Raw genomic sequence first — 9,245 nt, 5'->3', positions numbered from 1 at the left:
TATTCTTTGCAGTCACTCTGAATTTGCTATGCTTGCCTTGGACATCTTTATGTAAGTTCGTGAGGACAAAGCTACTAAGTGCCCATCAGTTATAATATTTTTATTAGGACTGTCCAGCCAGGTATGGCTATATCCAATTAGGTTCTTATCTAATCCAATATGGCTTGTCCATAAAAGTGTCACGAGAGTCTTAGTCATATGCTCTGTTAAAGTCCAAAAGTGCCATGCCAGCCACACTTATCTAATAAAGGTTAGTCTGGCAGGCATTTCCCAGTAAGTCTGTGCCAGCTTAAGCTTCCAGAGATCCCTGCTTCCTTTTCTGTGTGTCCTTATGCCAGCCTTTTAATCTTTTGGTCTGCATGCTTACTCTCCTTTATGTGGAGGGAGTCTTTTCTCATTTTCTGATAGTTGAAGTTACTGACTTCAGGGGAGAAAGGAAAACGGGAAAATGAACAACCACCCGCCATTTGATGCTAGCAAAGCTGGGTTTGATTTATTGGACCTGAATTTAGTATTCTAAAATATTACAAGCGAGAAGGAGTTTGCATTTCATGAAGGACCACATGACAAGAGACTGGCCAATGTGCTTTCAAAATGGCCAAAGGGGGGTGGATGGAGGATGATGTCTAGATAAAATTGCACCAAGGAAGAGGAGAAAGGAGCGTGAGAAGTAGCAGAAAAACAGCACCCTCAGACATCCTCACGTAAAAATAACAGGACGTAGATTAACGAGTCAAACTTCAGTGGTGCCTCTGATGTCTACATACCACAGTTGATGGTGTAAGACATAAAAGCAATCTGATATTTTATTTACTTATGTTTCATGGATAATATTTTTATTACATTAGCTGAATCAAATACATTGGCACATTGTCAGCTGGTCTGTCACTGGGACATCGGCTGCCCGGATTGCTTTAACCACCTCTTTGTGTCTCAGCGAAGAATGCCTGTCTCCACCACAGGTACTTGCTGCGGCTGAGATCGCCTTGGGCACACTGACACTCTTGGTTGCTCAGTGAGGCTGTCCTTCTGTGTTTGACTTGGATTTCCACCTCTGGTACGTGCTGATCTGTAGTCTGTCTCAGGTGTCAGTGGTCCCTCGTGCCCTCCATTGTGCTGCTGGCTACTCCTCAGAACAGACCGTCGGGCATCTCTGGCGACCACTCCACTCCTGCAGTCTGACGTTTTTACACAGGAAAGTTCATGCGGCTTTAAGATGCACCGAGTCCTGCTGGAATAGGACTGACGACTAGAACTAGGAGCAAAAGCATAGCTCTTTTACAAAAGAAACTGACTTGAGAGTATGCTATTGCTTGCTCAGCTAGAACAAGATTTAAAGGCTCTCTCACCAAGCAGACAGGTTGAGTAGGCACAGACCCAGGAGAACTCTTTGTCATTGTCCAGGCCATTAGGGCAGGATTTTAAACCAGGATCCTCATATCACTGTTCCACTCTGGAACACCAATCAGGTTATTTGTCTTTATCAGCCATTCCATACTCTCCTTCTTTATTACCTCTCTTGGGCTAGTTTTATTTCTGATCCATTCTAGACTTTGAGGACACGAATTGTAAATAGAGCACAGATACTGCGAATCACACACATCTTCAACCTGGGTCTGTCAGTTCCCACATAGTGGTACCACGCAATTAGCGAGGCTTGGTCTCACATCTTCCTCTGTGAAATGAAGTAATGCAGCCTACCTCCTGGGGTTGTTATGAAGCTTAGTGATGACAGATGCCGAGTGCTGGGCACATGATGGGCATTCAATAAATGGTGCTTTGGTATTGAAACTGTGGATGTGGCACAGACAAGGACTTTTTATCTGGCTCAGCTGGTTATCATACACGCACGCACACACACACACACACACACGAAAGAAGAGTTCATGATGTGATAGTTGGCTAAAAACAGGCTGAGCGTTAGTGAGCTGTGGTTGGGGCCTTGGAAATGTGCAAGGTAGAAATGAGGGTAAGAGACTGCGACATCTTTAGCAAATACCTGAAATGAATCTTGTTAATATGCTGGGAGGATTCTGATGGCAGCCTATAGTCTGAGATGTTTTCAACCTCTCTCTCTCTTTTTCTTTGTCACTTTTTAACAGCTTCATTGAGGCATAATTTAAACACGATACAATTTACAACTTAAAGTGTACACTTTAGGGGCACCTGAGTGGCTTAGTCTGTTGAGTGTCCAATTCTTGCTTTCAGCTCAGGTCATGATCCCAGGGTTGTGGGATCAAGTCCCGCATTAGGCTCTGTGTTGCCTGCTTAAGATTCTCTCTCATTCTCTCCCTCTACTCCTCTCTCCTGCTTGTATACACACTCTCTCTCTGTCTCTAAAAATGATTAAAAAATTAAAGTGTTCACTTTAATGGTTATTAGTATATCACAGATATGTGCAATCGTTGCCCCAATTTTAGTACATTTTCGTCATCTTTTAAAAAAAAAAAAACAACCCTCAATTCTCTCTGTCTCCCTGTCTCTCTGCCCCTCCCTCACTCACAGTCTCTCTCTCTCAAAAATAAATAACCTTAAAAAGCCCTCATATCCTTGGGGCGCCTGCATGGCTCCATTGGTTGGGTGTCCGACTTCAGCTCAGGTTACAATCTTGCAGTTCGTGAGTTTGAGCCCCGCGTCAGGCTCTGTGCTGACAGCTCAGAGCCTGGAGCCTGCTTCAGATTCTGTGTCTCCTTCTCTCTCTGCCCCTCCCCTGCTCACACTCTCTCTGTCTCTGTCTCTCTCAAAAATAAATAAATGTTAAAAAAAAATTTTTTTTAAAGCCCTCATATTCTTTACCTATCACCTTCCACCCCTACCAGCCACAAGCAGCTGCTAACCTACACTCTATCTTTGTAGATTTCCCTGTTCTGGACATCTCATGTGAATGGCATCATGTAATAGGTGGTCTTTTGTAACTGGCTTCTTTCACTTAGCATAATGTTTTCGAGGTTCATCCATGTGGTAGCATGTTCCAGTACTTCATTCCTTTTTATGGCCAAATAATTCTATTGTATAGATTCCTACATCTTGTTTATCCATTTGTCAGTTGGTGGACATTTGAGTTGTCTTCTCCCCTTTTGTCGTTATGAATAATGCTGCAATATCATTTGTGTACCAGTTTTTGTGTGGATGTATGTTTTTATTTCTGTTGCATCTGTATCTCAGGGTGGAATTGCTGGATTGCAGCCTTGCTTTGTGCTCCTATCCTTGGGACGGGAAAGAGTTAGTGATTCTACTCTTACCTCCCTAAAATACTTCCCTGTGAGCAACTTTTGCTTATCAAGTAATGTTCCTGCTCCTCAGCAGCTTTGGTGGGCACTTTGGGTTCCAGGCTCTTCAGGATCTAGACAGAACCTGACAGTAGGGTAACTACTTTTTTCTGCAGCAAACGTAATTGTAGACTCCATTATACAGGAAAGCAAAAATAGCACTTAACCTGCATCTTTCTTGGTTATTTAAGAAATAAGAAATAAACTGTCGTCATTTCTCAGCTCCTATTATAAATACCTGTATAACCTCTCATAGAAGCTTCTTCTTTTATTTTTTTTAAACTTTATTTATTTAAAAACTGAGAACAAACTGAGGGTGGATGGGGGGTGGGAGGGAGGGGAGGGTGGGTGATGGGTATTGAGGAGGGCACCTTTTGGGATGAGCATTGGGTGTTGTATGGAAGCCAATTTGACAGTAAATTTCATATATTGAAAAAAATAATAATAATAAAAATAAAAAATAGTATCTCAAAAAAAAAGTTTATTTTTTCTATTTTGAGAGAGAGAGAGAGAGGGAGGGAGGGAGGGACGGACGGAGGGTTGGGCAGGAAGGAAGGGAGAGAGAGAATCCCAGGTAGGTTCCTCATTGTCAGCATAGAGCCCAGTGTGGGGCTTGAATTCACAAATTGTGAGATCATGACCTGAGCTGAAACAGAGTCAGATACTTAACCAACTGAGCCACGCAGGCGCCCCTCTCATAGAAGCTTCTTTCACTGCTTATTTATGCACTCATATTTGTATTCATTATTGTGCTCATTCATTCACTCAATACAAATTTATTAAACACCTACCTCTTTCAATCACTGTACTAGACTTGATGGATATAAAGATATTTAAGACATGCACTTCTTATTGGAGAGAAATACACATAAATAGGTTGTTATAATACCATATGGTACTGGTGAAATGTCCGTATTCCATCTTGGGGTTACTGCAGAAGGCTTACTGAAATATAGAGATGTAGAACATGGATATAGAGATAGTTTAGGGAACTTTCCAGGAAGAGAAATTGGTGTAAACAGATGCAGAAGAAAGAAATATGGTACGAATAATTCGGTATTGCTGGATTATAGCGTGCTTCTGGGACAAAGAATCTTCAGAGGGAAAATATAATTGCTTAATGTGTGGCCTGCCGGTAGGAATTAATCGTTAAGAGAGCAAAGATTATGCAGTGATTCACAACTCCCCACTAAATAGCTGTGTGATATCAGACAAGCCATTAACCTCTCTGTGCCTCATTTGTTATCAAATGTTGAGTGGGAAATACACTTTATGGATATCTCCTTTCTAAAGTGACCCATGAATTTCTAAAACAAAATTAAAGTCCTAATGAACTTTTTAATATTGTCCCAAATATAGCCAAGGCTTGGACAGATAAAACTATATAGAATCGAGGAGATATGTCATAGATTGGATTCCAGATTGAACAGTCCCGTGTCGGGCTCTCTGCTGTCAGCACAGAGCCAGCTTCAGATCCTCTGTCCCCCTCGCTCTCTGCCCCTCCCCTGCTGGTTCTCTCCCCCCCCCCCCTTTTCTCATTTGTTTCTCTAAATAAATAAATGGGTAAACTTAAAAAAAAAGATCATATAGGAAACTCTGTAAGGACTGCATCACATTTTATTCTTAGATGTATGCTAGCAGTGGTCATTTAGTTCCCCTCTCCCTTTTCGAAACCTATACAGCTTTATTTTTTTATCTTCATTTACTGTCTCTAGCTCAGCACCTCCATACACAAGCAAAGAGAATAGAAAGAGCCACAGCAGCTCTTTAAGTTTGACATGTGCCTACCTCCAGAGCCTCTGCTTTTATCCATCACCCCATATTGATAAAGCTATAAGGAAGACCAGGAGTAGCTTTGATGCCCAAACAGAACTGTACCCAAATAATGGGCTCAGTCGTAAGTGTACATAAGCACAAGAGGGAAAGATTTCTGATTCTTCCATCCACTTGATCCGTCTGAGAGGTTGTCTTCCTTCTTTAATAGTTATCTCCATGAAAGAGGAACAAATACTGAATGGCATGGAACATGATGGAACCTGCAAGACACTAAATGTAAAGGGCATAGAAAGAACAAATTAAAGGTACACTATGATGTTGGAGGAAAGGTTTAATTAAGTAACTAATACCTATGTTCTCAAGTTGCTCCAGGATCATTTAGTAGTACACTCTCCTTTACAGTACTTCTTCAGAAGAGCCATTGCTGATGTGGGTGCATTGTGATTAATAAAGGAAGACCTTACCCTGGTGAAAGTGAGATTTCCATCATTGCTGGTAAAGCTGCTATTCACTTTCGAGTCACAGAATTACCACCATTTGTGACCTCAAAATTTTAAAGTTGCATAATCTGAAATTTCCATGGTGGCTGTTGTTCATGGAATGTGATTTCCAGAACTGAATGCCTAGGATAAGGCTGTTTGGAATTTAAGGTTTTAGTACAAGCACCACTTACGCATTTTAATTTCATCTGCTTCGTCAGTCTTTAGTTGTCCAGTGGTGGGTTACCAAGTTACTTCAGTTTTATTATTTTACAGAAAATGTTTTACATATAGAAAACATGATTTATATGTATATTACTAAGACAATGAAAGTAGACCATCAATCCATAGGAAGTTCTATTTTCTTTTGGGAAATTAAATATCAGAAAGAAACCCACTGGGAGGCCTCCCCCCATTCCCTCTGCCCTGCTGTTGTGTGAGCTGTTAATGGCTGCAGCTGCCCAACTTGCCCATTTGCCTCAGGGTGGGACAATTTTTGTGTGTTACTCTTGTTTCCAAACTCCCGGTAGGATCAAGCTGAGCCTAGACTTCAGCTGTAACTACATCTTTGCTTTGCTTCATTCCCACCTTATCCTGCTTCCTTCACATCTGTACAAGTTTGTTCTGAAACACTCCCTCCATAAATCACTTATGTAAGGATTTTTATCTCGGGCCCACCTCAAGAAACCCCATCTGAGACTCTATGTGAAAACACTCATTAGTTTCAAATGAGGGTAAATATAAAAAAAAAAAATAAAATAAAACAAAGCAATAGAAACCATTTTTGGAAAAAGGAACTTCACAAAGTATTAAAGGATATCCATCTAAATTTATAAAAATATGCATAGATGTCTGGAAAGTTTGACATATAGTGACAGAGTAATGTGAATATTATATACAATGATTGGCATTCAAGTAATTGAAGCACAGAAAGCCAAAAGTTGTCCATAGATGACTCCCATCAAGAACAAGTGTGTACATCTATGAACTTACATTTAATGATCATGACCCTGTCAGCTACATCCTGTTTGACATTTACAGAAAGAAGTGTAATAATGGATTGATGAATTCATTAGCATTATGAATCATGTAAAAACAGAATCTTTAATGCACTTTATTAAGTGTTGACTGTTGGTTTGGAGAGGACAAAGATTATAGAAGTTTTAAATTGGGTTCTCAAAGGGCCCAATTGGAACAATGGAACAATTGGAACAATCATATTTTACCCTAAATGATCAAGGGATAAACTCACATCTGTCTGTAATATTGTCATCTCTCTGGACTCCCATCTGTCCAGAGGAGTTTATGTAAGTCCAGAAAAGCACAAAACTCGGGAATGAGCAGAAGGGGAAATGCCAGTTGCTGAGTCAGACACTGGATGAGAAGTTCTGTCCTGATTTTTCTAAAGAAAAAGACAGCAGAGTTGAGATTGAGGCTCATTCATTTATTTATTCAACCCATATTTAAGGAGCACCTCTTCTGTTCTGGGGTCCCATGCTTGTTGCTGTGGTTACAGACATGAAAAGGCAGAAATGAGCTCCTGTAATCATTCCTGGTCTGACTTCCATCCTTTTTGCAAATGATTTCTGGAATTTATAGGCTCTGTCTACATTTTTGTGGTTTCCTAGGGCTTTCAAGTATTTAACAATGTCTAAGCCTTTCTCGATTGCCTTAAACTCCTCTGTTAATTTATATTCCAGAATTGTCACAGGGAAAATTGGATCTATTGCCTTTACCCCTCCCCTAAATAATCCTGTAGTTATGATGATTTAATGTATAAGTATTTGTCTTTAAATATTATGTGTCTTAATTGTTTTTTCCTGAAAAAATGAAAATGCTACTTATATCGTTGGGAGTTTGATGCTAAAGGTTAGCATCCATGCTGTAAAGTTCTTCAAGACTTTGGACACAAGAACTCCCATGTTTAAGAGATTAGTCAGTCCATCCTGTATCATGCATTAGATTTTGATGTCTTGATTTATTTATTCTATTCAGTCCTTAACCCATCTATAGTTCAGTAATCATAGCAACTAGTATTTGTGAATATCTTTCATGACATCTGATTTGTCACAACTTTGAGGATTTTATCTTAGTAAGTTCAATGTTTTAATAGTGTGTGAGTTTTGCTGAGTACAGCATTTGGAATTCTGAATAAGTAGCTGAAAGTTAACCTCCTATAGAACAGAGGTTTGGTCCAGTGTGCTAATATAGCTTGTTACATTTTGGTGAATATTTTGACCACATTTTGAGATAAATCGATGGGAATAAATTTCTCAAGTACTTTAAAGAAAATTATTTATGATGGTTCTTTCATCTGTTAATGGACAAGTGTTATTTTTCTCTTAATGATATAAGGATTTTTATCTTAATTTTTAAATAGAAGCATGTAAATGAAATTTGGACTTGGGGAATCACTTTGAATTTCCATTAAGTGTCTTTCTTTTTATAAAACCACACTGTCTGAGAATAAGTCTCACACTGCTGTGCCTTATATTAGTGTATAAACAAATTCTTTATATAAATTATCTTCATCACTAGACTCTTACCGGTGTGATTGTGCCTGTGTCAACTTAATGCTCATTAGTATGCCTCCTACTCAAATCTATGGGCTGTTGGATTTTTAAAAATCCATTTGGATCAAGTAGATTCTCTACAGAAGAGTGGATACCTAATTGAAAAGAAAAGCAATATTTTATCTGATGTGACCAAGAATTCTTTTTTTTCAATATTCAATCTCTGAGAAAATTAACTAATGAGGAATAATTATATTACTTATCAACCTTCTATTCATTTTACCACATTGTTAAAGGCTTATATTCTGCAAATAATTCGCATAATGAAACAATGGGCATAAATTACATACCTTAAGAAACATTCAGAATTCAAATAGTTATAACCTGATTCATAGTTCATTTGTTAATTTCTTTTTTTTAATGTTCGTTTATTTGAGAGAGAGAGAGAGAGAGAGAGAGAGCACGAGCAGAGGAGGGGCAGGGAGAGAGGGGGACAGAGGATCTGAAGTGGGCTCCATGCTGACAGCAGAGACCCCGAAGCTGAGCTCAAATCTGCAAACCATGAGATCATGACCTAAGCCGAAGTCAGATGCTTAACTAACTGAGCCACCCAGGTGCCCCTCATTTGTTAATTTCTAAGAAAATTAATTTCAAAGTAAATAATTTCTAAGAAAAGCCTTAATAAACAAAATAATCTTGAAGTAGCAAAAGTATGTTACATTTTATAGATTCCATTTACTGCTTCCTCAGTCCATACATTTCTACTATTGTTTACTGATTCATTGATATCCTCTAAATAGCTTGAATTTTTAATATGATTCATATTACTCGGGTTGGTCCTCAGGTGTGCATATCAGAAGACAAACACAGAAATAGCCCAAAATTAGCAAGCTTTTTATCACTCCCAATGAAGAATATATCTTCTTAGCAGGTACAAAGAATTTTGGACCCCCAAATCCATCTGGAAGCAAGCTGTCAACATCATACCCCATGACTCCAGAATACCTTCATAGCCAACAAACAAAGACACTTTACCAGAGAACCATCAAAATCAGGAAATTAACATTGCTATATTACTATCATCCATTCCTCCATCCCATTCAGGTTTCCCCAGTTATTTCAATAATGCCCATCTTAGTAGAAAGATCCAGTTTAGAATAATGCACGTATTTAACTGCACTGTCTCTTTAGACTCTGTAGGTTTAAGA

At 39.0% G+C, this 9,245-nt stretch overlaps 1 pseudogene; it reads right to left on the bottom strand.

Annotated features, from left to right (window-relative positions):
* Nucleotides 1-914: 914 nt before the first annotated feature.
* On the bottom strand, nucleotides 915-1,112 carry LOC106974327 (SNRPN upstream reading frame protein-like; annotated as a pseudogene).
* Between the last annotated feature and the right edge of the window lie 8,133 nt (nucleotides 1,113-9,245).

The sequence above is a fragment of the Acinonyx jubatus genome, chromosome C2, assembly GCF_027475565.1.
Source record: "Acinonyx jubatus isolate Ajub_Pintada_27869175 chromosome C2, VMU_Ajub_asm_v1.0, whole genome shotgun sequence".
Classification (NCBI taxonomy): domain Eukaryota; kingdom Metazoa; phylum Chordata; class Mammalia; order Carnivora; family Felidae; genus Acinonyx; species Acinonyx jubatus.
Note: the sequence above shows the minus strand (reverse complement) of the source record. Positions and strands in the feature narration are given on the sequence as shown.